The sequence below is a fragment of the Dendropsophus ebraccatus genome, chromosome 1, assembly GCF_027789765.1.
Source record: "Dendropsophus ebraccatus isolate aDenEbr1 chromosome 1, aDenEbr1.pat, whole genome shotgun sequence".
In the NCBI taxonomy this organism is placed as follows: Eukaryota; Metazoa; Chordata; class Amphibia; order Anura; family Hylidae; genus Dendropsophus; species Dendropsophus ebraccatus.
Genome location: NC_091454.1, coordinates 50035493 through 50061990, shown reverse-complemented (window position 1 = coordinate 50061990; position 26498 = coordinate 50035493). Strand labels below are relative to the sequence as shown.

Here is a 26498-nt window from a genome sequence, read left to right as displayed (position 1 = left end):
GGTTCCACACCCCAAATATAATGATTTATTATTCTGAATAACATGTAAAACAATTGAAACAAACATTCAGAAACAGCTGAATATGTGATATTATAAGTTACTGTACAGTAATGGAGAAGATGGTAAACACCAGGACTGACAGAGACTTCAGGGAGCATGAAGGAATGAGCAGGGCAGATGTGGGCACAGTATAGCAGCACTCTCTGTCCAGGGAGGGAGTACAGCTATGGAGAGATTACCTGCACAGTCCTGTCCACTGATGTAAGCCCCAGCCTGAAGTGGATCTGCTATGATTTGGAAGGTGAGGGACACTTCCTGGGTCAGATGACAGAACTGTAGACCCCGCTATGCAGACCATGCCCCTCCCCCACTCGCGCTCCCACCCAGTACAGGGAGCTCTTAAACCAAAGCAATGCTCTTCAACCAAGTCACAATTTTGATAAACTGTGAGCTCTTACACCAAAACGCTCTTAAACCAAGTTACTCTTAAACCAAGGTACCACTGTATGTGTGTGTATATATATATATATATATATATATATATATATATATATACACATACATATACACACACACACACGCTGAGAATTACACCGAGCATACAATACACTGAAACATTCTTTATAATACATTATGATAAACTATGATAACCTCTGCCCTACAATGCAGAACTCTATAGACTCACTTTAGGTGTCTTCTGCCACTGATCTCTCTGTGCACTTTTTTAGGTTCAAATATCATGCAGTAGCCTCCTATATATAAATATATAAGCATAGATAGGGAAAAAATTAAAATAAGTAAACATAAAAATATTTTTAAGCGTGACTGTCATTAAAAATTGTCATATAGTGACAGGGTCCATATATACAGTATAAGAGCAGATACTGAAGATTAAACTAAGCATAGAGCAATGGAGAAGTGGTACTGTGCACTGTATATATATACTGAGGATTACACCCATAGTGTAAACATACCCTAACCCCCCCCCCCATCCAGACTACCCCTCTACCCACAGCTCCCCCACCCACACAAAACCCCACCTGCCCCCCATCCCCACACAAACTAGCCAATAGAGGAGTGCGGTATGTGGGGCAGGCAATGCGTGGGGTGGCTGCTGGCATCTCAGCGCTGGCGGGCCGCGGGTGGTAGGCGCCTGGCATGGATGGATGATACATACAACCTATGTGGCGGAGCCCTGGGGAGTGGTGGGGCCCACTAGGCTGAGGCTCAGAGTTCGAGCCTGGTAGGCCCCTCTGTTGCCCTGGGCCCCTGTGCAGCTGAACCGGCTGCACAAGTTATATGTCCGCCACTGCGGGTCCATGAGAGTATGAGTTTCTTCACAAATACAATCCGTATTGGACTAGGATACCTGGGACCCAATGAAGAAACAACATGCTGAACCAGTGCCATCCTTGACTGATCTGTATTTGTGTCTATCACTTCCTTGTGAGGCTCCTGTTGGCTGCACTCTGTGGGTCACAACTAGAGATGAGTGATGTTCTCTGCAATCCACTCATCAGCCTGCTTCCATTTAACTGACTGCTGCTCCATGCCGCTCCTCCCCGGGCACTGGAAAAAGCTGGATCCAACCATGGCAAACTGGAAGAAGTTTCCCAGCACTGGATTCAACTTTTCCCCAGACCCATGGAAGAGCAGCACAAAGGCAATATGTCAATGAACAGATTGCAGAGATAAAGAAGCACTTTACTTTGTTATTACTGTAAATTTGCTCATCTCTAGTCACAACCATTAGCCCTGAAGGTTCATCAATAAATTTTTCTACACAACCAGCGGTTATGAAAGCATTGTCTGTTCAATTGCACTTCAAATCCCAGCATATCCTGGGGGCTGTAGACTTCAGTAAATGATAGGGATCCCCTCCTTCTCTATTCATTTCCGCAGCTTTATTTATAAGGCGATGTTCTCACAGTGTGAGACACCGGCTGTTCTGTGACCTGAAATGACCAGTGTCAGAGAAGATCATTCCGGCAGGCACTGCAGTAGATCATCCGGGCCGGAACTGCAGTTCCATGACCTGGATGATCTTCACTGTCGCTGAATTCGGATGCGGGCGAATCAGTGTGCGGCCGCATCCGGAGCTGCACGGTCCATTGTGTGCACTGACATGTCTCCTGCGGCTGCTATTCAATGAATAGCGGCCTAAGAAAACTCACATGTGTATACACTCCGGATGGGATTCCCTCAGGTGCAGCACTACGTAAGTACCATAGTAATAACTGCTGTTGTTGCAAATTGGCAACAACGGACGTTATTACTTCGGTACTTACGTAGTGTGAACATAGCCTTATACTCTATAACAGCCCTCTCAGCATAGAGTTACATTAGATTGTCAGCAGTCTCTTCATGTTAACAAATCAGCTGCATATAACCGTATACCAGTGGATTGTAAACTGCATGACAGGAAATGCTGGGAATTGTAGTGTATAGAAATGTCTGTGAACCACAAGTGTCCCTTCAAAGAGTTGGAAGGTATGGAGGAAGGGCTGACTGCAAAGCATTATGGGGAAGCCTGATGTCATGTGTTTTTAGTCTTTATCATCATCATCATCATAAGCTTTACAGCAATGAAGGAGCTTTATCCATAATAACCAATCACAGCTCACCTTTCATATCTTAACAAGCACTTATAAAATAAAGCTGAGCTCTAATTGATTGGTTGCTATGGGTCAGTTAGACTGTCTAGGTTGCGCATGGCAACCAATAACAGTTCAGCTTTTATTTTTCCAGAGTAATTTGAGAAACCAAAGCTGAGCTGTGATTGGTTGCTATGGGCTAAATCAAACCATATTATTTAGTGTCCTTAGTGTGGCCTAACCATAACTTGTTTGCTTGGTCACAAGTGTGTAGTAAACCTGTGTGTAGTGACCTCTGTAGTAAAGTGCATCAGCAGTCATTAGTCGGTTAATGCTTCAGATGTGTTTACCTGAAGTAACCATGGCAACCGTGCAGTGTGATGACAAGCTCTTATGTCATAAAAAAGGTTCCATAAAGCAATGCACCGCGCCCTGATCAGTGCCATCTTGGATGCGCCAGAGGACCTTGAGCTGGACCACTTTATTCCCCCCTACCCTTGATGTAATTTGGAGGTTCTAGCAGGAGAAAAGGGGTGGTCTGCTTTAGACTACCCCTTCATCGAGTCTCCACCATCTTGAGAAGTGTACTTGGATCTGGAAGAAGAGATACATCCGCCTAGCCATCAATAAGGTGACAGATATTGCAGCCAGCTTTTATATTTATAGTATATTATTACCCTCTAAGCCCAGGGGAGGGGCAACTCTCCAGCCATGGCTCCCTCGAGGTTTCCCCCACAGGGGGTTTTTCCTCGCCTGAGTGCTGGAGGGTGACTCTTTGTGAGTCAGGGGTCTGCCATTTTCAGTGTCATGTAATTGTAAATAAAATTGGGACCCTTTGACACCTGATTACAATGTGTTGTGTGTTTTATTTTGTGTTCTTTGGTTTAACTTATTATACTTAGGAGTTGGGGGTTCATTAGGGCAGAGTCATAAAGCTGGACATCTGCCTGCTACACAGATCTATCACCTGCACAATGAGCACAAGTAGGATGGAGCAGTGTCTAGTAGAACCCCTGCCTAGCCCTGGATTAAAGGGACAATCTTGAAGAAAAAAATGCATTGCAAGGTTTATACCTACATCTGCAAGGTTTGTCAAAAGGTTTTTTTTTACAAGTGACAGGGTCAGACCAATCATAGCATATGAGAGCAACATGGACACCACCATAAATATACATCATGTATATACAACCCAGTGGCTGTTGTGTGTGTGGGCAGCATCAAGGGCAAGGCAAAGTATTGCCCCACATACATCCAGATGTGGCCTAAACAATCTGATTGATAGGGGTCCCGGTGGTCACAAGAATGTGGGGAATGTGTCCCACTCAAATAAACAGTGGGGACGGTGCTCCATTAATTCTCTATAGGTCTTGTTATCCCTTATCCTGTGTAAAACTGTGGGAGAGGGGTATATTCTCATGTACTATATGGCTGGACTAGGTGTTTTTAGGAAATATGGCATATGGCATTTTGGGAATCAAAAACGCTGCGACCAGATCTTAACTGGTGTCAGAAAGTTATAAAGATTTGTATTTCACTTCCATTTAAAAAATGTCCTGTCTTTCAGTAGTTATTAGCTGCTGTATGTCCTGCAGGAAGTGGTGTATTTCTTTCCAGTCTGACACAGTGCTCTCTTCTGCCACCTCTGTCCATGACAGGAACTGTCCAAAGCAGGAGAGGTTTTCTGGCTCAATGTTTTTATTAGGTTTTTAAGAACATATTACAAAAGAGAAAATCTATAAGCACTGACTTTAGTGCCAACAGTAAAGTTAACATGTTTGTACAACAGCAGGAGAGGTTTTCTATGGGGATTTGCTACTGCTCTAAACAGTTCCTGTCATGGACAGAGTTGGCAGCAGAGAGCACTGTGTCAGCCTGGAAAGAATAAACTGCTTCTTGCAGGACATCCAGCAGCTGATAAGTACTGGAAGACTTTTAAATAGAAGTAATTTACAACTTTATTTTCAGATACCAGTTGATTTGAGAAGAAAAAAAACCTTAATGCCGGAGTACCTCTTTAACTTATATAAAAAAATAGAAAAGTTAGATTACATAGTCTAAAAATGCGCCATATTTAGGTCCCATTCACACCAGGTTTTTACTCATTTCGCTCCCTGACAGATACCTCCCCATATGGTGGATGCCGTGTTATACCATCTGTCCTACATAAACTCCCAAAACTCATACTGCAATACCTCTTACTTTTTATTCTGAATCATAATGTTATAACTCAAAAATGATCATGATCTGTCTAAAGAGATCCTATCAGGACATATTGCACGATATTATTCTGTAAATACATAAAACTAAAATATTCTCAACGTGACCATAATAAATTACCATTATGCTGCATACATAGAAGACCACAACCCCCAACATGACCATAATCTATTCCTATTATACCCTCTGCATAGAACACCACAACCCCCAACATGGCCCGACCACTGGACGAGAGCATAATACAAATTCTATAATACTCTATACCAGGGGTGGGGAACCTCCGGCCCGCGGGCCGCATCCGGCCCCTGAGACCTCCCGATGCGGCCCGCGGCCCGCAGCTCCCCTGTGATGCTCGCCGCTCTGCTGGGGAAGAAGCCGGCATACACCGCATCCTCCGGTGTCTGTGACAGCTGGCGGACACCGGAGGATGCTGTCTGTGCCGGCTCCTTCCCCAGCAGAGCGGCGCGTGTCTTTAGTCTCCTGCGGGCCGCGCGATGACGTCATTTCATCGCGCGCCGCCTGCAGGAGAAGACCGGCACAGAGGACCTGGGAGAGAAGAGGACCTGACTGCGTGGGAGCGGAGGTAAGGTGAGTGGGATGTTTATTTTTTTATTTGGGGGTTAACTAGGATCCCAGGGACATGACTGATGGGGGGGGGGGGGGGCAACTAGGCTACCAGGGACATGACTGATGGGGGGGGGGGGGACAACTAGGCTACCAGGGACATGACTGATGGGGGGGACAACTAGGCTACCAGGGACATGACTGATGGGGGGGGGGGACAACTAGGCTACCAGGGACATGACTGATGGGGGGGGGGGGGACAACTAGGCTACCAGGGACATGACTGATGGGGGGGGGGGACAACTAGGCTACCAGGGACATGACTGATGGGGGGGGGGGACAACTAGGCTACCAGCGACATGACTGATGGGGGGGGGACAACTAGGCTACCAGGGACATGCCTGATGGGGGTGGGAATAACTAGGCTACCAGGGACATGACTGATGGGGGGGGACAACTAGGCTACCAGGGACATGACTGATGGGGGGGGGAATAACTAGGCTACCAGAGACATGACTGATGGGGGGGGGAATAACTAGGCTACCAGGGACATGACTGATGGGGGGGGGGAATAACTAGGCTACCAGGGACATGACTGATGGGGGGGGGACAACTAGGCTACCAGGGACATGCCCGATGGGGGGGGAATAACTAGGCTACCAGAGACATGACTGATGGGGGGGGGGGAATAACTAGGCTACCAGAGACATGACTGATGGGGGGGGGGAATAACTAGGCTACCAGGGACATAACTGATGGGGGGGGGGGACAACTAGGCCACCAGGGACATGACTGATGGGGGGGACAACTAGGCTACCAGGGACATGACTGATGGGGGGGACAACTAGGCTACCAGGGACATGACTGATGGGGGGGGACAACTAGGCTACCAGGGACATGCCTGATGGGGGTTAACTAGGCTACCAGGGACATGACTTGGGGGTTAACTAGACTACAAGGGGCATCACTGGGGGTTAACTACAATAGCAGGGGCACTAGGGGAACAATACTATGCCTTGTCCTGGGTGCTGCAAACCCACGCTACTAACTGCCGCGCACGGTATGTGGCCCTCAAATGATTTTATTAATGCCCGACCGGCCCTCGACATGGAAAAGGTTCCCCACCCCTGCTCTATACCTACAACCTATTACAACCCCCAATATGACCATAATCTATTTCTATTATACCCTCTGCATAGAACACCACAACCCCCAACATAACCTGACAACTGGATAAGACCATAATACAATTCTTTTATTGGCTATACATAAAGCACTACAACCCCCATCATGACCATAATGAGCCTACCGCATTACCGACATGTATGTAAATAGGAAGGAGGGAAGAGGGTCTAAGTTCAGAACAACCTGGCTGCCTTCTTGCAAAAACAGCATCACACCTGTCCACAAGCTGCAGGTGGAGTCCCATTTATTTCACTGGAGCCGGCTGCAATACCAAATACAACCCTATAGACAGGAACAGGGCTGGACTGGAGCTGAAATTCAGCCTTGGCATTTCAAAGCAGACAGGCCATGTGCCATGAGATGAAAATGTTATGAGAATGTGCTGTGAGTGCAGCATGGCTATATATTGTACAGTCACCCCAATGCCTGGAATTACAGATAGTCACCCAACCCCTTCCCTTTCCCATTTTACTAATTGAAAAAAAAACATTGCAGGATTGCATTTTTGTCACATTATATACCAGAAAATAATTTGTAAAAAGTGATCAAAGATTCCCATCTACATCAGTATGATACCAATAAAAACTATAGATCTTGGCACAAAATTTACCCCCAAACAGCCCCATAAGAGAAAAAATAAGAGTTCTGGCTCTTAGAAGGTGAGGAGGAATAGATGTAGAGCACTGCTTCTGCGTGACCTAGACACAACGGGGGAGATTTATCAAAGGGTGTAAAATTTAGACTGGTGCAAACTGCCCACAGCAACCAATCACAGCTCAGCTTCCAGCTCTGGTGAAAGGAAAGCTGAGCTGTGATTGGTTGCTGTGGGCAGTTTGCACCAGTCTAAATTTTACACCCTTTAATAAATCTCCCCCAATGTGCACGAAGTAAAGAAGGAAATAGTAGCACTCACCAATTCGGTCTTCTTGAATCTTTATTTCTTACATGAAAAAGTAGAAATACATAGTGAGCGGTGACAGCTTGTTTCGCGCTCTACGCCGCTTCTACAGACCTCCCGAGTGCAAAAGAAGGTATGCTTGGAGTTGCAGTTCTGCAGCAGTAGCCTCCCAACACAACAACTCCCATCATACCTTTGTTTGCACTACATCTCCAAGCATACCTTCTCTTGCACTACAACTCCCAGCATACCCCCTTGTGCACAAGAAGGTATGCTAGGAGTTGCAGTTGTGCAGCAGCAGCCTTCCAATATAACCACTCCCAGCATACCTCCTTGTGCACTGCAACTCCCAGCATACCTTCTCTTGCACTACAACTCCAAGCATAACTTTTTGTGCACTACAACTCCCAGCATACCTCCTTGTGCACAAAGAGGTATATTGGAAGGCTGCTGCTGCACAACTGCTACTCCCAGCATACCTCCTTGTGCACTACAACTCCCAGTATACCTTCCTGTGCACTACAACTCCCAGCATGCCTCCCCGTGCACAAGGGGGTATGCTGGGAGCTGTAGTGCCCAAGGAGAAAGACTGGTGGTTGCAGCAACTTTCTTAGTGGCTGACAGTAAGGACTTTAAAGTGACTGTACCACCAGGCCCAGGCTGAAGCACCCTTAGTGGGAAGAAACCCCAGCCCCTCCATGACGTGACTTCATTAGAATCAATGGAACCCTATCATAGAGGGGCTAGTATTTCCTCCCACTTATCAGGGTGGGTCAGCCCGCCTCCAGTGCTTCATCCTGGGCCTGGTGGTACAGTCACTTTAATAGATCTCAGCAGCAGGGCTCTTGAGACTTGTAGTCCTGACAGCCCCACACTGTGCACGTTGCCTTTGCAGTGACAGCACTCTCCCGGCAGGCCATGCAGCCACTGTCTAAAGTTTAGTAACTTTCAGCCACTCTCTTGTTTCTCCTCCTCCCAGAGTGGCTGCACACCCTGCACAATGTGTACAGTGCCCAGCTCTCTGACAGCTCCCAGCACCACAGTGGTTAACCCGTATAACTTACAGTCCCGTCCACATCATCTTAGGTGGATATACTGACTGCTGGTGCCCGGTAAACTCTGTGTGGTTCGGGGGCAGTGCGCATAGCTACTCACTTGCTGTCCAGGCCCAGTGTCTCTCCCTCACCCCCACCCCCACCCCCCCACACAAAACTGTCTCCCCCCTGGGTTCCGCTCAGGTCATCTATGCCTCCTGTGTGTGCGCTCCATCTCTCCTGCTGCCACTGATACCAGGGCCCGCACTGCTCCCCCGCTCTCCAGTCATCCTGGCCCATGTCCTCCAGGGTGCGTGTATGCGCTCAGCTTCTCAGATCCCTCTCTCCAGATCAAAAAACTCCAAGCTGCTGACTCTGGGAGCGGACCGTGCATGGGCGGAGGAGGTGACACTAGGGGGCAGAGGGCGAAACAGAGAACATGATAACTAGTCACTGCTATACACTGTATACCAGTCACAGCTCTGATTTACCACTCTTCCAGTATACTAGCCTCTCACACCAATGTATAGTTTATAATCCCCCTCATGAGGGCTCCTCATTATACTACCAGTATTATGGTATACTGAGGGGCCCACAGGAGGGGGATTATGCTGAAGGTAATAAAGCTCCAGTCTGCTCCAGCTACTCCCAGTCACCCCTAAGTCTGCCCCAGTCACCCCCCAGTCTGCTCCAGCCACCCCCCAGTCTGCCCCAATCTGCCCCAATCTCCCCCAGCTATCCCCAGTCTACCCCAGCCAGCCCCCAGTGTGCCCCAGCTACCCCCCAGTCTGCCCCAGCTACCCCCCCCCCCAGTCTGCCAAAGTTTCCCCTAGTCTGCTCCAGTCCCCCTCAGTCCCCCTCAGACTGCCCCAGTTACCCCCAGTCTGCTCCATTTACTCCCAGTCTGCTCCAGTTACCCCCAGTCTGCTCCATTTACTCCCAGTCTGCTCCAGGCACCCCCAGTCTGCCCCAGTTTCCCTCAGTCTGCTTCAGTCACCCCCAGTCTGCCCCAGTCACCCCCAGTCTGCCCCAGTTTCCCCCAGTCTGCCCCAGTTTCCCCCAGTCTGCTTCAGTCAACCTCAGTCTGCTCCAGTCACCCCTAGTCTGCTTTAGTCACCCCCAGTCTTCTCCATTCACCCCCAGTCTGCTCCAGTCACCCTCAGTCTGCTAGAGTCAACCCCAGTCTGCTCCATTTACTCTCAGTCACCCCCAGTCTGCTCTAGTCACCCTTGGTCTGCTTCAGTCACCCCCAGTCTCCCCCCAGCTACCAAGTTTTCAAGGTTTTGTAGGGCCCCATGCAGTTATTTGCTATGGGGCCCCATGACTCCTAGCTACACCCCTGCTCCTCATCTGTTCCTGTACTACTAAACCCCTCATGTGTTCCTGTACTACTACTACACCCCTTATCTATTCCTGTTCTACTACTACACCCTTCATCCTTTTGTGTTGTTCTTACTGTAAAGTTCTAACTGGAAAATTCTTGGAAAAAAACCCCCAAAACACTGGTGATAAGCCACACCCCGTAAACCACACCCACAATAGGCCACGCCGATTGAGACCACACCTACTATAAGCCACACCCCTTGTTGCCAACACTAAAGTGTCCCTAGAAAAAATTTTCAAATGTTGGCAACTATGCACTTGGGAGTTCACCAACCAAACTGCATCATAAACGCACAGTGTGACCCCAGCTGAAAGCTGCCAAGTCTAATCATGTAGTCGCGGGGAGTCTCACGCTGAGTGTTTGGGTTCAGATAACGTAACTGAACCCAAACATTTTGACAGATTCTCTCAACACAACTCCTCAGCAATATACTTAGAATATGTGACATTTCAGCTTACTTATATAATGTATATAAATATACATAGTTTGAACTGTGGCTTGCATTGTATTAACAAATCCACCGTATACCAGTAGATTCTAAGCTGAGTGACCGGAAATGCTGGGAATTGTAGTGTATAGAAATGTCTGTGAACCACAGGTGTCCTTCCAAAAAGTTGGGAGTTATGAAGAAAAGGCTGACTGCTAAGGTCTGATTTGCCTATAGCAACCAATCACAGATCACCTTTCATATCTAAACAAGCTCTTATAAAATTAAAGCTGAGCTTTGATTGGTTGCTATGGGTAAGTTAGACTGTCTAAGTTGCGCATGGCAACCAATCACAGTTCAGCTTTTATTTTACCAGAGTAATTTGAGAAAATAAAGTTGAGCTGTGATTGGTTGCTATGGGCCACATCAAACCATATCATTTAGTGATCTTAGTGTGGCCTAACCATAAGCTGTTTGTTTGGTCACAAGTGTGTTATGTGACCTCTGTAGTAAAGTGCATCAGCAGTCATTAGTGGGTTAATGCTTCAGATGTGTTTACCTGCAGTAACCATGGCAACCGTGCACTGTGATGACAAGCACTGATGTCATAAAGAAGGTTCCATAAAGCAATGCACCACGCACTGATCAGTGCCATCTAGGATGCGCCAGAGGACCTTGAGCTGGACCACATTACTGCCCTCTGACCTTGATGCCATTTGGAGGTTCTAGCATGAAAAAGGGGTGGTCTGCTTTAGACTACCCCTCCATCAAATCTCATCCTTTTTGATGAGTGGACCTGGATCTGTGAAGGAGAAGAGATACAGCCGCCTAGCTATCAATAAGGTGATAGATGTTACAGCCAGATCTCTCACACATCCAGTTTATTATATTTATAGTTTGGTATTACCCTCTAAGCCCAGGGGAGGGGCAACTCTCCAGCCATGGCTCCCTCAAGGTTTCCACCACAGGGTTTTTTTCCTCGCCTGAGTGCTGGAGGGTGACTCTTTGTGAGTCAGGGGTCTGCCTTTTTCAGTGTCATGTAATTTTAAATAAAATTGGGACCCTTTGACACCTGATTACAACGTATTGTGTTTTTATTTTGGGTTCTTTGGTTTTATGTTTGGGAGTTGGGGATTCATCACATATTGCAGAGTCATCTGCCTGCTACACAGATCTTTCACCTGCACAATGAGTGCAAAAAGGATGGAGCAGTGTCTAGTATAACTCTTGCATGTATGTGCATATCCCTGAATTAAGGGACACTCAAATTTTGAAGAAAAAACATGCATCGCAAAGGTTTATACCTACATCTGCAAGGCTTGTCAAAAGTCTTCAAGTGACAGGGTCAGACCAATCATAGCATATCATAGCAACATATCATAGCAACCACCATAAATATACATCATATATACACAACCACCATAAATATACATCATATATACACAACCCAGTGGCTCTTGTGAGTGTGGGCAGCAACAGGGGCAAGGCAAAGTATTGCTCCCCCACACATATACATCCAGGTGTGGCCTAAACAATCCACAGGATAGGGGATATAAAACTGATTGGATGGGGTCCCACTGGTAACGAGAATGTTGGGAATGTGTCCCACTCAAATAAACTGTGGGGACTGTGCTCCATTAATTCTCTATAGGTCTTGTTATCCCTTATCCTGTGAATAACTTTGGGAGAAGGGTATGTTCTTATGTACTATATCGCTGGACTCAGACAGAAATGTCATTTTTGGGGGTCAAAAACGCTGTGAACAGATGTTAGCTGATAGTCAATGGGGAAAAGCGAAACACAATACCCATAGGGCATTTTTCTGCTATGGTGTTTTTTTTGTCTGTTTTTTTGTGAAATCGTTGTAGTCTATGTGTTTGGTGTTTTGCCACAGACCTCTATAGGGGGGATATTATCATGTCTATATGGGAATCTGTGTTTTTTCCCCAGGTTATTAACAGAAAACCTGGAATGACATGATAAAGAATCACATGACTTGTACTGAAAAAAAAAACCTGCAGAGGATAAAACGTCAATATTATTTTAAAATGAGATCATGGCAGAAAAAAACACCAAAAGCAGGAAAATGTGCAACAATCTTAATCTTGGCCCAGATTTTTAGTGAATTTAGTAGAATTAAAGGGGTGAGTTTTTTTCTTTTAAATCAACTGGTGTCAGAAAGTTATAAAATTTTTATTTTACGTCTATTTAAAAATCTCCAGTTTTCTAGTACTTATCAGCAGCTGTATGTTCTGCAGGAAGTGGCGTATTCTCTCCACTCTGACACAGTGCTCTCTGCTGCCACCTTTGTCCATGATAGGAACTATGCTATGAGGGGATGAGTAAGTATACTTTTGTTATTATGTTCCCACACCCACCTGCCTTGCTGAGATTTGTTAGTTTCAAGGGGCTTAACCTTTTAGGTTACAAACCCACTTGCCGGATCTGCAGCGAGTCTCCATGCTGCGTTTTTGCAGCGAGACTCGCTGCAGATCCCGGCCCTATACTTTTAATGGCAGACAAACACGCAGCAGGGATGTACATCCCTGCTGCGAGTTTGTCTGCAGCCCACCCCATTAACCCCCGGAGCCGCCGGAGCTGATACTTCACCTGATCCCGGCTCCGGCGGTTCCCGATGTCTTCAGCAAGCCGGAGCGGGGACCAGGTGAAGTATATGCTCCAGCCAGCCGCCCGCAGCCCCGGCCGCCCGATCGCCCCCCCCGCAGCCCCGGCCGCCCGATCGCCCCCCCCCCCGCCCCCCCCCCGCAGCCCCGGCCGCCCAATGGCCCCCCCCCCCCCGCAGCCCCGGCCGCCCGATCGCACCCCCCCCCCCCCCCGCAGCACCGATCGCACGCCCCCCCCCGATCGAGCGGCCGGGGCTGCGGGGGGGGCGTGTGTGCGATCGGGGCTGCGGGGGGGGCGTGTGTGCGATCGGGGCTGCGGGGGGGCGTGTGTGCGATCGGGGCTGCGGGGGGGCGTGTGTGCGATCGGGGCTGCGGGGGGGGGCGATCGGGCGGCCGGGGCTGCGGGGGGCGATCGGGGGGCCGGGGCTGCAGGCGGCTGGCTGGAGCATATACCTCACCTGGTCCCCGCTCCAGCTTGCTGAAGACATCGGGAACCGCCGGAGCCGGGATCAGGTGAAGTATCAGCTCCGGCGGCCGGGGGGTTAATGGGGTGGGCTGCAGACAAACTCGCAGCAGGGATGTACATCCCTGCTGCGTGTTTGTCTGCCATTAAAAGTATAGGGCCAGGATCTGCAGCGAGTCTCGCTGCAAAAACGCAGCATGGAGACTCGCTGCAGATCCGGCAAGGGGGTTTGTAACCTTAAAGGAGAAGTCCAGCGAAAATTTAAAAAAAGTATTGCATTGCCACCCAAAAGTTATACAAATTACCAATATACATTTATAACAGGAAATGCTTGTAAAGTGCTTTTTTCCCTGCACCTACTATTGCATCAAGGCTTCACTTCCTGGATAAAATGGTGATGTCACGACCCGACTCCCAGAGCTGTGCGGGCTGTGGCTGCTGGAGAGGATGATGGCCTCCCTCTGCCATCATCCTCTCCAGCAGCCACAGCAAATTCACTATAGTAATTTGAAAGGTTTGGCGCTGGTTATACCTGGTATGTAGGGTAGGCCCCTAGAATTAAATTCCCAGGTGGGCCCAAGGTACCCTAGTCGTACACTGCTCCCCCTGGGTACTCCTGGGCATCTTTAACCCCCTCCCACTGCTGCACAGTTAATTAACGTCGCTGCAGCCTATGCCTGATGCTGCAGCGGCGTTCATTTATGATCGAGGATAACACAGGCGCAGCAGCTGCACCTGTGTCATCCGGGGTGGGTCCCGGATATCAGTGATAGCCGGGGACCCGCCGCAACTCTCGGCACCGGAGAGCAGTTGCTGAGAGTTAAACCTATAGATACTGCGGTCAGCACGACTGCAGCATCCTTAGGGCTCCTTACAGAGAATTGTCCCTGTATAGAGGGAGAATTCTCTGTCCGGTGTCCATAGGGGCTCTGGGAAGTGATCGCAGAGCCCCGATGGTAGCCATGGAAACCGGAAGCCTCAGGCTTCCGGTTTCCTGGCTATGGAGGCCGGCGGGGGGAGAGAGGGAAGGCAGGGCACGTGGCCGTGCGCTCTGCCCCCTTCTCTCTCTCTCCTGCCGCCTGCCACAAGATTGTAACAGCGGCAGGTGACAGAGGAGAGGGGGCAGACATAGAGAAATCAGCTTATGTGATCATTATGATCCCATAAGGTGATGTCCGAAAACGACCTGGGCATTGGTGTATCAATGATCCCAGGTCGTGGAATGGTTAATGTCTCCCGCTGCACACTCCTGTCACCGCTTCCATAACGGACTTGTCTTGGCAGGGGCAGCTCACTTGGTAAATTGAATGGAGGAGTACCTCTTCTTCCTAACAGAGATCAATCACCCATTGATGTATTTGGTTGCCCTTCCCTGCACCTCTTTTATCTTTTTTTTTATAAAGCGTTATAAATTATCATTGGCAGAAGAGATAGTAGGTACAGCTCAATAAATGTCTGGGAGGGGATAATGCAGTACCTAGAAAGAATGCACTAACCCAAATATAAATATATAAGGACAATGATAAAGATAGTGACTAGCCCTCTAGGTATCCCCAACATGTACTACGGTATGGGATAAAATATGGATTAATCATTTAATAGTTTCAAGACGGCATAAGGCAATAAAATGCATATAATTAGAAGACCATACCACAGGGCCCTTGTGGAAGTACTACAAAATTGTTAAAAACACTGGGGGGGGGGGAATAATTGTTTGTGCATTTGAAGTGATTTGTCACAGCATTTTGCCAGAAGACCCATGTTCTTTTTTATATATATATAACCATCTAATGATGAAACATATTAACTCCCTGCTTTAGGCTTCATGGTACTCAGGTTGCCATACCTGCCTAGATACCCAGTTCTCATATTATAGACAAAACTAGTCAGATTAGTTATCCAGTAGCCAGGAAAGGTTGGGTTAGAATCCCTGGGAAGCTGTAATTGACAAATCCACCATGTTACATTAAAACTACAAGATTCTAAATCTAACTAGTTTGGCAGATTTATCTTTCAGGGTCCCAGGAAAGCTGGGTTTCAAAGTAGAATAATAGGCATAATAGAAAAAGTAAAACATTAAATCTACCAAGATAAATCCCCTTGCTCCAGACAGATTATCATTCCAGGAGCCCAGAAAAGCTAGGTAACACACATACTAGCTAACACTACCTATATAGAGAATGGGGGACATTTATGAAGTCCGGCGTCTTTTACGCCAGGCTTACAAATGTCCCCGCAGCTCAGACGCATTGCCTCTACATTTTAAAACCTACGCCAGCTCAGAGTTGGCGTAGGTTTCAGTATCATTTTTGCACAGAAAAAATTATAAATGTGGCGCATGCAGAGGCCGCGCCCCCTCTGCATGCAGCCGCAGCCCCCGTAACGCCCCCCTCTCCGCCCCACTGGCAAAGGTGGGGCAAATGCGAAAAAAATATTTGCCAAAATACCGTTTGCAAATATTTTTACGCCAATTTGCCCCATCTGCGCCTAAAAGAAGCATTTATGTGTTTTCATACATGTCCCCCATTGTGTACAGCCTCACAAGACTTCGAATCTATCTTGTCAGTACCACTTGCCTAGACCATGGGTCTCCAAACTACAGCCCTCCAGCTGTTGTGAAACTACAACTCCCACCATGCCTGGACAGCTAAAGCTTTGGATTTGGCTGTCCAGGCATGATTGGAAATGTAGTTTTGCAACAGCTGGAGGGCCGCAGTTTGGAGACCCATGGCCTAGACCATTAGTGTAAAATCCCTCCTGCCTCTATAGGCAATATAGACCAGGGCTGTGGAGTCGGTAAGCCGCAGCTCCGACTCCAACTCCAACTTCTGAATTTTATCAGGACCGACTCCAACTCCGACTCCTGAATTTTATAAGGACCGACTCCGACTCCTGCTCCTTCATAAATGGACAGTCATATACCAGGGGAGTTATTTATCACACTGGCTCAGCAGCTTCTCTAATGTCCTACATGATCCTGGGGCGACTTCTGGGGGGAAAAGGAAAGATTTTCTGGGGGGAAAAGGAAAGCTTCTCTTGTGTGTGCAGGGGATGCAGCCAGTCTCCAGCCTCCATATCCTAAACTACTCACAACTAGATAGAGCAGGTGATCTTTTCCTACTGACAATCTTCTATGATTCTAACTAAATATTCACCATACACACAGAAACACTGCTAATAATGCCAGATCCCTGTAATATAGAGGTCAGCCATAGTGATATACAGGGGGTCACACATTGTGATATAGAGGGGGGTCACACATAGTGATATAGAGAGGGGTCACACATAGTGATATAGAGAGGGGTCACACAGTGATATAGAGAGGGGTCACACATAGTGATATAGAGGGGTCACACATAGTGATATAGAGAGGGGTCACACAGTTATATAGAAGTCACAAAGTGATATAGAGGTCACACAGCCTGCTGCAGCTATAGCACACACACACACACACACACACAGCCTGCTGCAGCCATAGCGCACACACAGCCTGCTGCAGCTATAGTGTGCACACACACACAGCTTGCTGCAGCCATAGCACACATACACACAGCCTGCTGCAGCCATAGCACACACACATACACAGCTTGCTAAAGCCATAGCACACACACAGCCTGCTGTAGTCATAGCACACACACACACAAACAGCCTGCTGTAATCATAGCACACACACAGCCTACTGCAGCCATAGCACACACACACAGCTGCAGCCATTGAACACTGAAGAAAAACACACAATCTTCTCCCAGAGAGAAAACACCACACTGAGGGCCAGTGTGCTATTAGAATGTTGCTCATAATATATATTCAAGAGCAAAACTTGTAAAATTCATATCAAAATTCAATTCTACATTTTTTAAAGATTTTTTTAAAGCTGGAGTCAGAGTCGGTACATTTTGTTTCCGACTCCAACTCTGACTTCGACTCCAGCCAAAACTAGCTCCAACTCCACAACTCCGACTCCACAGCCCTGATATAGACATGCAGGCACCTTGGAAACCAGGGTTACAGTAGACTTTTAGTGGATGAAACAACTAGTTTTGCATGGAATTAGGCAGCAGGCTGGTCATCCCTTAGGCAGACTTTAGCAGGCACAGAATCCAAACAACACAAATTTCATGTCACTGACCTTAGCCAGCTTTATTGCCAGTTTGGGTACAGAAATAAAACTGAAAAAAACATCCTTTGCTTGTCCGGGTCTAACTATACAGCAATTTCTTAACTAACCTATTGTCGGCCTAATACTTGGCATCAAATGTAACAGTAAAGTCCATGCTCTCACAGCCTCCTAGCAGATAACCTGTTCCCAGGCTGAGAGCAAAGGTGTGTCTGCCCTCCTGGCCTCTTATAAGGCTAGCACACCTAAGGAATAGTTCACTACACAGCCCAAGACCCAGACTGTCTAGATGGAGTGGGGGCCCACCTGTCTCTACCTATTCCAGCAACAAAGGCCCTGATATGGGTTTTACCTCAACTGTAAATGCAGTGACCATGGATCCTTGCCTAACCTATTTTCTGGTTGCTTTCTACTGTATATAATAGACAACAAGGGGCAATCGGCACTACAGGTACAAGAAAGAGCAGAACACTAATATCCCATTAAGATGATGTATACTGGGGTGCTCACTAAGTCCATGTATCCATATAGGTAATAACACTTTCAAAAGATCAAGTAGTGGCACTCACCAGCGTAAGTTTTGTGCAGGTTCCTTTCTTTCATCAACGCGTGGACATGACCAGGGTGGATGCCAGACAGGTGCAGGTGATAAAGATGTGTTCTACACAGCCTCCTATACAGGGCACTGTCCTTGCAGGTATTGCAGGGATATAATCCCTGATCCTTTCCCTAATTTCCATTGTTGATGGTGAGCTCATAGAGAGGTGTCAATAGGTCCTCTGCCAAAGATGGAATGCAGGAGGTATTTCTTTGGCAGCTAGATGTACAGCTTTATGATACTGCATTATATGATGCATACCCATCTACCAATAAATAAACAAAAAAACACAAAATAAAGACACGGCACATTATAAAAAAAAAAAAAAGCAGCAGCATAAAGCTGACAGGCATGATACAGTGCAGCATATTATATGAGCAATCAGAGGATTACTGGTGAAAGTCACCTTATAGGGCTAATAAAGAAGTGAGAAAAAAAAATGAAATAACCATTAGTTGTATTCATATTTTCCAGGACTTCCTAGAGCTGCATCCAACTTCCGCAGCCACCGGTAAATCAGGCGGGTCAATATACTTCTTTTAACCCCTTTAAGACCAAGCCTATTGATGCCCGGATGCCCCGGTCAAATTAGTGCAATGTTCCTCCCCGCCTTCTAAGAGCCATAGCACTTCTATTTTTCCACCTACAGGGCTGGTTGGGGTGTAATATTTTGCGCCATGATCGCTACTTTTTATTAATATCATATTGGTGTAAAAGAAAAGTTTTTAACGCTTTTTATATATTTTTTTTCTGATAATTTTAAAAAATCAGCAATCCTGGTGTGTGTTTTTTTTTTCTTTTTTGTTTACGCTGTTCAGCATGCGGGAACAATAATGTTATATTTTAATAGATAAGACAATTCCGCAGGCTACGATATATTATGTTGTGGGGGGGGGTTTATATACATTTTAAAAGGGTTTAAAGGGTTTTTTTTAAATACTTTTAAAAACTTTTTTATTACACTTTTTTTCCACTCTTATTTCACAGTAAAACATGATTTATGCTATGCCATAGCATAGCATAGATCAGTGTTTTCGGCGATCTATGCATAGAGCCTGCCTGAGAGCAGACTCTATACATACAGTAGATGGCCAATCCAACAGGGCGGAGGTAAGTGGATTACCCCCGCTCGTCAGTGGAATAGCTGCGGTGGTCCCAATCACTCAGTGACAGAAGCTTGTCCTGTCACTAAGTACCTTAAATGCCACAATCGCTATAGATTGTGGCATTTAAGGGGTTAATGAGAGGCAGCTGCACAGTCCGGAAGTCAGGGCCCCAGGCACACAGGGAGTTCTCTGATGCACACACTGCCGGGGATAGGATGGGACACCTCCAACAGCCGCACATCAGCCGGGGGCAGACAAATCCGGAGTATTGTGACCGCAACGCCAGTTACGCCACTGGTTACTACAATCGTTTACTCCATCTGATCCGAGCAAAATACAGAAGGATTTGGAATTACACTGAAAACTTGGCAAATGAATGCAGAATAATGCTGCGTTTGCACAGAGAGATTTATCTGACAGATTTTGGAAGCCAAAGCCAGGAATGGATTTGGAAAGAGGAGAAATCTCAGTCTTTCCTTTATGGCCTGTTTTCTGTTTATAGTCTTTTCCTGGCTTTGGCTTAAAAAATCTGTCAGATAAATCTCTCTTTGTAAACGCACCATTACAGCGAATGATTTGTGAACAATGATTTTAGGGTCAGATCTAATGCTAAGTTTACACGAGGCGATTATTGGGCCGATCGTACGGTTAACGATTTCGAAGTAACGATTTTTTTTTATAACGATCAGCGTTTAAACGGTACGATATATCGTACGGAAAAATCGTTTTGCGATCGTTTTGCCCGCAGCCCGGCCCGCCCGCAGCCCGCCCCCCCCTCTCAACCGCAGCCCCCTGCGCTGCCCCGATCACAACCTCCACCGCTCCGATCGCCGCCCCCGCCGCTCCGATCGCCCCCCCCCCCGCGCCGCCGCTCCGATCGCCACCCCCGCCGCTCCGATCGCCACCCCCGCCGCTCCGTGCTGCCGTGCATTGATTGGCTGAAGAGGGGAGCCGGGAATTTCAAACGGCTCCCCTTCAGCCAATCAGTGCTGCCTTGCATTGATTGGCTGAAGAGGGGAGGCGGGAATTTCAAACGGCTCCCCTTCAGCCAATCAGTGCTGAAGAGGAGCACTGATTGGCTGAAGAGGAGCCGTTTAAAATTCCCGGCTCATCTCTTCAGCCAATCAATGCGCTGAAGAGGGCAGCCGGGGATCTCGTAGACCTGCTACGCGGAGCAGGTAACGCATGTTCTTGGCCCGGGCGGCGGGGGCAATCGGAGCGGCGGCGATCGGAGCGGCGGAGGCGGGTGGGGGTGGCGATCGGAGCGGCGGGGGTGGTGATCGGAGCGGCGGGGGTGGCGATCGCAGAGGCAAGGGGGGCGATCGGGGCGGCAGGGGTGGCGATCGGAGCGGCGGGGGTGGCGATCAGAGCGGCAGCGAAGGTGGCAATCGAGCCGGCGCAGGGGGCCGCGGATGAGCGGGGGGCCGGGCGGGCGGCCGGACTATCGCGCGAAAACTGTTTACACGGAACGATCGGCGAATTTTTGGCGAACTACGAAAGATGATTTATGAACATGTTAAAAGATCAAAATGAACAATTTTTCGATCGTTCGCCACGTTTACACGTACGATTATCGTTCGAATTTGATCGTTATCGTGAAAATTAAACGTAGCATGAATCAGCGATCAACGACACAAAAAAAATTACATCGTCCACTACCTATTAGTCCAGTTTCAATATCAGGAAAACGGTAATCTGTATGTGATATATGGAAATTCTGAGTCATGCATCTAGCTCTGGAGCAGGAAGGTATAAAGTTGGTGGTTGGTGGATCTTCTAGGGAAACAGCGCTGTTTCCCTAGAAGATCATTTATTCTTAAGAATATATATAACATGTTGCACACTAAGAATTGTGCCATTCAGTACACCTTTGTCTGTTTGTATGACTCAGAAATAACCTCTGTGAAAGCAAAAGCCTGAGAAACCCAAGTGACAGTATTCTGCCAAGAGGCCTCTGACTTCATCTCACTTTTACATGTCACATTTTCAATAAACGGCAGTGAGGGTCATTGTATTGTGACTTCTTGCAATCATTTTCATTAATAGTAAACTGACAAAAAAGATAAAAAAATGGTTTGCTTTCCTTTGACAAATAAAATTAATTTACATATACTAAGTTATAAAAATCAACTGCAATTCAATTGAACACAAATGAAAATACAAATGCAAATAAAAAAGCATATAGTACTTTTTCTATAAATAAAAATAAAAAGCTTGGCATATTTCTCATGCAAATCAAAAGGAAATTTAAACGGGTTGTACTGACCATAAAATGGTTAATGATTCTTTTTTTATTTTTACCTCAGAAACAGCACCATCCCAATCCATGGATGTTAGTTAGCTGTGGGAAGATCTAGTTTTTAAAGAAAGCATATCATGATTTTCCATGCTTCTGGTGCTCTGCCCGCAGTCACCGGAAGAACTTCAGAGCCGGTCTCTGAAGTGACCGGCTGCTCAGCCAATCCCTGGCTATGGGTAGTACCATCTATGGGTAGTACCAGCAATTGCCTGAGCAGCTTGTCACTTCAGAGGCCAGCTCTGAAGTTCTAGTGGTGGCTGCAGGAAGCAGGTAGAAGCAAGAAGAATACAGCCCTATCAGCTGTTGGCCCGAGCATCGCAATTACACATAGTGATGCGCGTTCAGTGGACAATGAATTTTAGGCTGGAATAAACTACAACAATGAGCCGGTGATTGTTTCATCAACTGATCGTTGTTTATATTACACGGAGAGAAAATCTGCCGAAGCGGCCTAATTTGGCAGTGTGGACATGTCACGGGAGAAGTGTTCGAGGGGGTGTACATCTCACCTAGGTTACTGCTTAGTGTGAGATGGTGAGTCCAGGAGGGATCTGTTGCTCAGCAGTGTTATGCTGCTGAGCTATTATTTACTGTTGCTGGGCCTGGATTTACATGGAATGGCAGGTAGGTTTTGGTAGTGGGACTTGCCATTCCCTCCCCTCGATCCAGTTCAGGTGTTGGGATCAGGTGAGCTCTGACCCTAATCAGCCAGAGAAGGTAAAAGCTCACACAGTGTGCAGATGGTTGCTCTCAGCCAGGAGTGAACAGCCTGGGTGTCTGTTTGGGAGCAACCTGTGAACATAGCCTCTGCTGGAGCTAATACACACCTTGCGGTATTCAGGTGAAAGACGTCCTGTTTTCAAGTGTTAGATAGGTGAAGAAACCTGTTAGTAAGTGCCTAGACGGGCAAGACCATTTTGTTTGTTTTATTCTTAAAGCACGGTGCTGTTTGATGGACTGTTTATGCTGCAAATAAACGCCAAGCTGATATTTTACAAGTCCAAGTCTGCTGTGAACTGTGTCCAAACACACCATCCCCCGGGAAGATCCCTACAGCAGATTATCGCTCCATGTAATAGCGCCCTTAGTTGAGGTCATTAAACCGGTCATCAGACCACCGGTTTTGTGGCCATCATATGTGCACAAAAATGGTCTGCATTATACCAGTGTAAAATAAGTCTTTGTGGAGTGCAGTGTTTATGATCCAAAGTTTTTAATTTGCTGGGTTTTATTTTTCAGATTTTTATCTGCCAGTAGCAGGTAGTGCACTCAGTATTATGACTCCATCTCCTACCAGTTGGCTGTTAGGTATTTATGAGGTCAGTGTCGAACTGGGGTGTCTTGGGACCACCCTACATATACCAGATAAAACCAGCACCAAACCAATTTCAGGCAGACAGGAACATAATAAGAAAGTATACTTACCTGTACCTGTGCCCCCGTAGCTCTTCTTTAACGATATACGACAGGCACTGGCCTCCTTCAGCTCCTCCAGCTGCAACGTCCCATACTCTACCAATGGATCACCCACTCAGCCAATCAGTGACTGGCATGGGACACCGCTGCAGTTACTGACTGGCAGTGGGCAATCCATCAGCCACTCTTTGACACCTCTGGTACAGGAAATCACCAGGTACAGCTTGCATGCTGTTAGATCTGCTGCTCCAAGGCCACACTGTGCAGGCTGCAGCTCCTCTCCCTCCCCTCCTCTTGTGTCCCGACTGCCAGCAGCAGCACATCAAATGCGGGGCAGCCTGAAAGGAGGAAGGTGGGGAAGGGTCTCGGGGCGGATGGGATGAAACCCCAGGTTACTATATAGAGGCAGTGAGTAACTGGATGACAGGTGTGTGCAGCAGTGCTAGGGGATTATATGTCATTTTGGAGCTGCTAAACTTGAAGGCCCACCTCCTGCTCAGGGGCCTAACAAGGGGAAGGGCCCAGCCAGGGATTTCCCTATTTCCCTGTGGGTCAGTCCAAGCCTGGTGTAGAGGGTATAATAGAAATAGATTATGGCCATATTGGGGGTTGTAGTAGGTTGTAGGTATAGCGTATTACAGAATTTGTATTTTGCTCTCGTCCAGTGGTGGGGACATGTTGGGGGTTGTGGTGTTCTATGCAGAGGTTATAATAGGAATAGATTATGGCCATGTTGGGGGTTGTGGTCTTCTATGTATGCAGAATAATAATATATTATGATCATGTTGAGAGTAGTCTTTTATGTTTTTACAGAATAAAACAATATACAATATGTCCTGATAGGATTTCTTTAGCGAAACAGAAGATCTAGATGTGTTCCACATTCTAGACGAACCACAATAATTTATGAGTAACATTATGATTCAGAACAAAAAGCAAAAACAGTAGGTATTGCAGTATGAATTGGGAGTCTATGTAAAACAGATAGTATAAAGTGGCATCCACCATGACTATGTGGGGAGGTATCTGTCAGGGATTGAACAAGACATTTTTACACTGTCTAGTCTAAGTTTCCAATGTCAAGCTAATTGACTTTTTTATTTAATATAAAGTACCCTGGAAAAAAAGGTTTTTTTCTTCTCAAATCAACTGGTGTCCGAAAGTTATATAGATTTGTGAATTACTTCTATTTTAAAATCTTCCAGTACTACTGCAGGAAGTGTTGTATTCTTTCCAGGCTGACACAGTGTTCTCTGCTGCCACCTCTGTCCATCACAGGAACTGTCCAGAGCAGTAGTAAAACCCCATAGAAAACCTCTCCTGCTCTGGACAGTTCCTGTCATGGACAGAGGTGGCAGCAGAGAGCACTGTGGCAGACTGGAGAGAATACACCACTTCCAGCAGGACATATAGCATCTGCTAAGTACTGGAAGGAGATTATTAAATAGAAGTGAAATGCAAATCTTTATAACTTTCTGACACCAGTTGATTTAAAAAAAAATATATATATATATAATTTTTTCTGGCACTTTTTCTCCCATTTTCTCATTTTAGGGTAGCTTCAAATGTACCGGATCCAAAGCGGATTTTACCGATATTGGTTCCGGCCCCTATAACCCCCGGCCGCCCGCAGCCCCGGCCCAGAGCATACATTAAGTGCTCAGCGCCGTGTGCAGCTCCCAGCTCCCCTCGCTCTTCATCAGCCAATAAGTGCTGCCGTGCACTGATTGGCTGATGAGGAGAGAGGGCAGCTTTACACAGTCGATGCGCCAAGCAGGTAATGTATGCTTCGGGCCGGGGCTGCGAGCGGCCGTTGGTTAAAGAGGCCGGGTCCCATATCTGCAGCGGAATGAAAAATCCTTTGTGGGTATGAGGCCCCATAGAACTTCACTATACCTGGATCCGCAGCAGATTTCGATGCAAATCGCAGCGTGAAATCCACTGCGGATCCGGTACGTGTGAAGGCACCCTAAGTGTAAATTACTATTGGCGCTTTTTTTTTTTTTTTTCAGTACAAATCATGTGATTATCATGTCATTCCAGGTTTTCTGTTGAAGAACTGGGGGGAAAAAAAACACAAATTTTCATATAGACATGTCAATATTCCCCCCCATAGTAAAAAAAAAAAAAACACCATTGCTGAAAAATGACCCAAGAGTATTGCGTTTTGCTTTTCCCCATTGACATCTAGTCACAGTGTTTTTTAAACCTCAAAAATGCCTTATGCCATATTTCTGAAAAAATGGAAGAGTCCAACCATACAGTACAGGGATGGGAAACCTTTGTCCCATGGGATGTTTGCAAAAAGCTTCGCTTTGGCTGTCCAGGCATGATGGGAATCATAGTTTTGCAACAGTTGAAGGGATGAATGTTCCCCATCCCTAAGAACATACCAATCTCCCAAAGTTATTCACAGGATAAGGGATAACAAGACCTATAGATAATGAATACAGCACCGTCCCCACTGTTTATTTGAGGGGGACTCATTCCCCTCATTCTCGTTACTACTGGGACCCCTACCAATCAGCTTTATATCCCCTATCCTGTGGATTTGTGGTGGGGCCAGCTTCCTAGGCCACACCTGGATGTATGTGTGTGGGGGGGGGGGGCGCAATATTTTGCTTTGCCCCTGATGCTGCACACACACAAGAGTCACTGGGTTGTATGTATATGATGTACAGCGGTGCCTTGGATTACGAGCATAATTCGTGCCGGGGCCGTGCTTGTAATCCAAATCCACTCTTAAACCAAAGCAAATTTTCCCATAAGAAATCATAGAAATGCAGACAATTGGTTCCACACCTCAAAAATAATGATTTATTATTCTGAATAACATGTAAAAAAGATGAAACAAACATTCAGAAACAGCAGAATATGTTATATTATAAGTTACTGTACAGTAATGGAGAGGATAGGAAACACAAGGGCTGACAGAGACTGCAGGGAGAGTGAAGGAATGAGCAGAGCAGATGTGGGCACATAGATGCAGCACTCTGTCCAGGGAGGGAGGGGGTACAGCTATGAAGAGATTACCTCCACAGTCCTGTCCCCTGATGTGGACCACCACCTCAAACCATTCAGTAAAAATTAGTAAAAAAAAAACAACTATTATGGCACGGATTGGCCTCCTGGGTATCCTTAGAACATCCCAATGAATACACAAAAAAACAAACGCTCAAAGTGATATTGTCACCACCTTTCCATATAAGGAGTTCTCAGCACCGTTCTTAACCCCTTAGTGACCGCCATGCTGCCTTTTCACGGCGGCCACTAATGGGCTTTATTCCGATGCGTACGCCTTTTAACGGCGGGCGCATCGGAATAAATTACCGCCCGGCGGCGGCTGCAGGACGGGTGATCAGCAGTCAGTGTGACCGCTGACACCCTCCTGTAACTGCCCGGAGCGGAGGATTCTCCGCTCCGGTCAGTTTAACCCGTTAAATGCCGCTGTCAAATCATGACAGCGGCATCTAACGGGTCCCGGTGGATCCCGGACGGCGCCGTGGGTCACTTACGTGATCGCAATCTCCTGCGGCGCCGTCCAGTCCTCCGATGTCTCCATGGTGATCCCG

General features: G+C 47.0%; 1 long non-coding RNA gene across 1 annotated transcript; it reads right to left on the bottom strand.

Moving 5' to 3' along the window:
- Positions 1 to 681: 681 nt before the first annotated feature.
- On the bottom strand, positions 682 to 26498 carry LOC138792813 (uncharacterized). The gene is made up of 3 exons (XR_011363184.1): positions 26442 to 26498; positions 18077 to 18370; positions 682 to 752 (listed from the first exon to the last, which is right to left on the bottom strand). It is a non-coding gene; the product is annotated as an uncharacterized lncRNA (long non-coding RNA).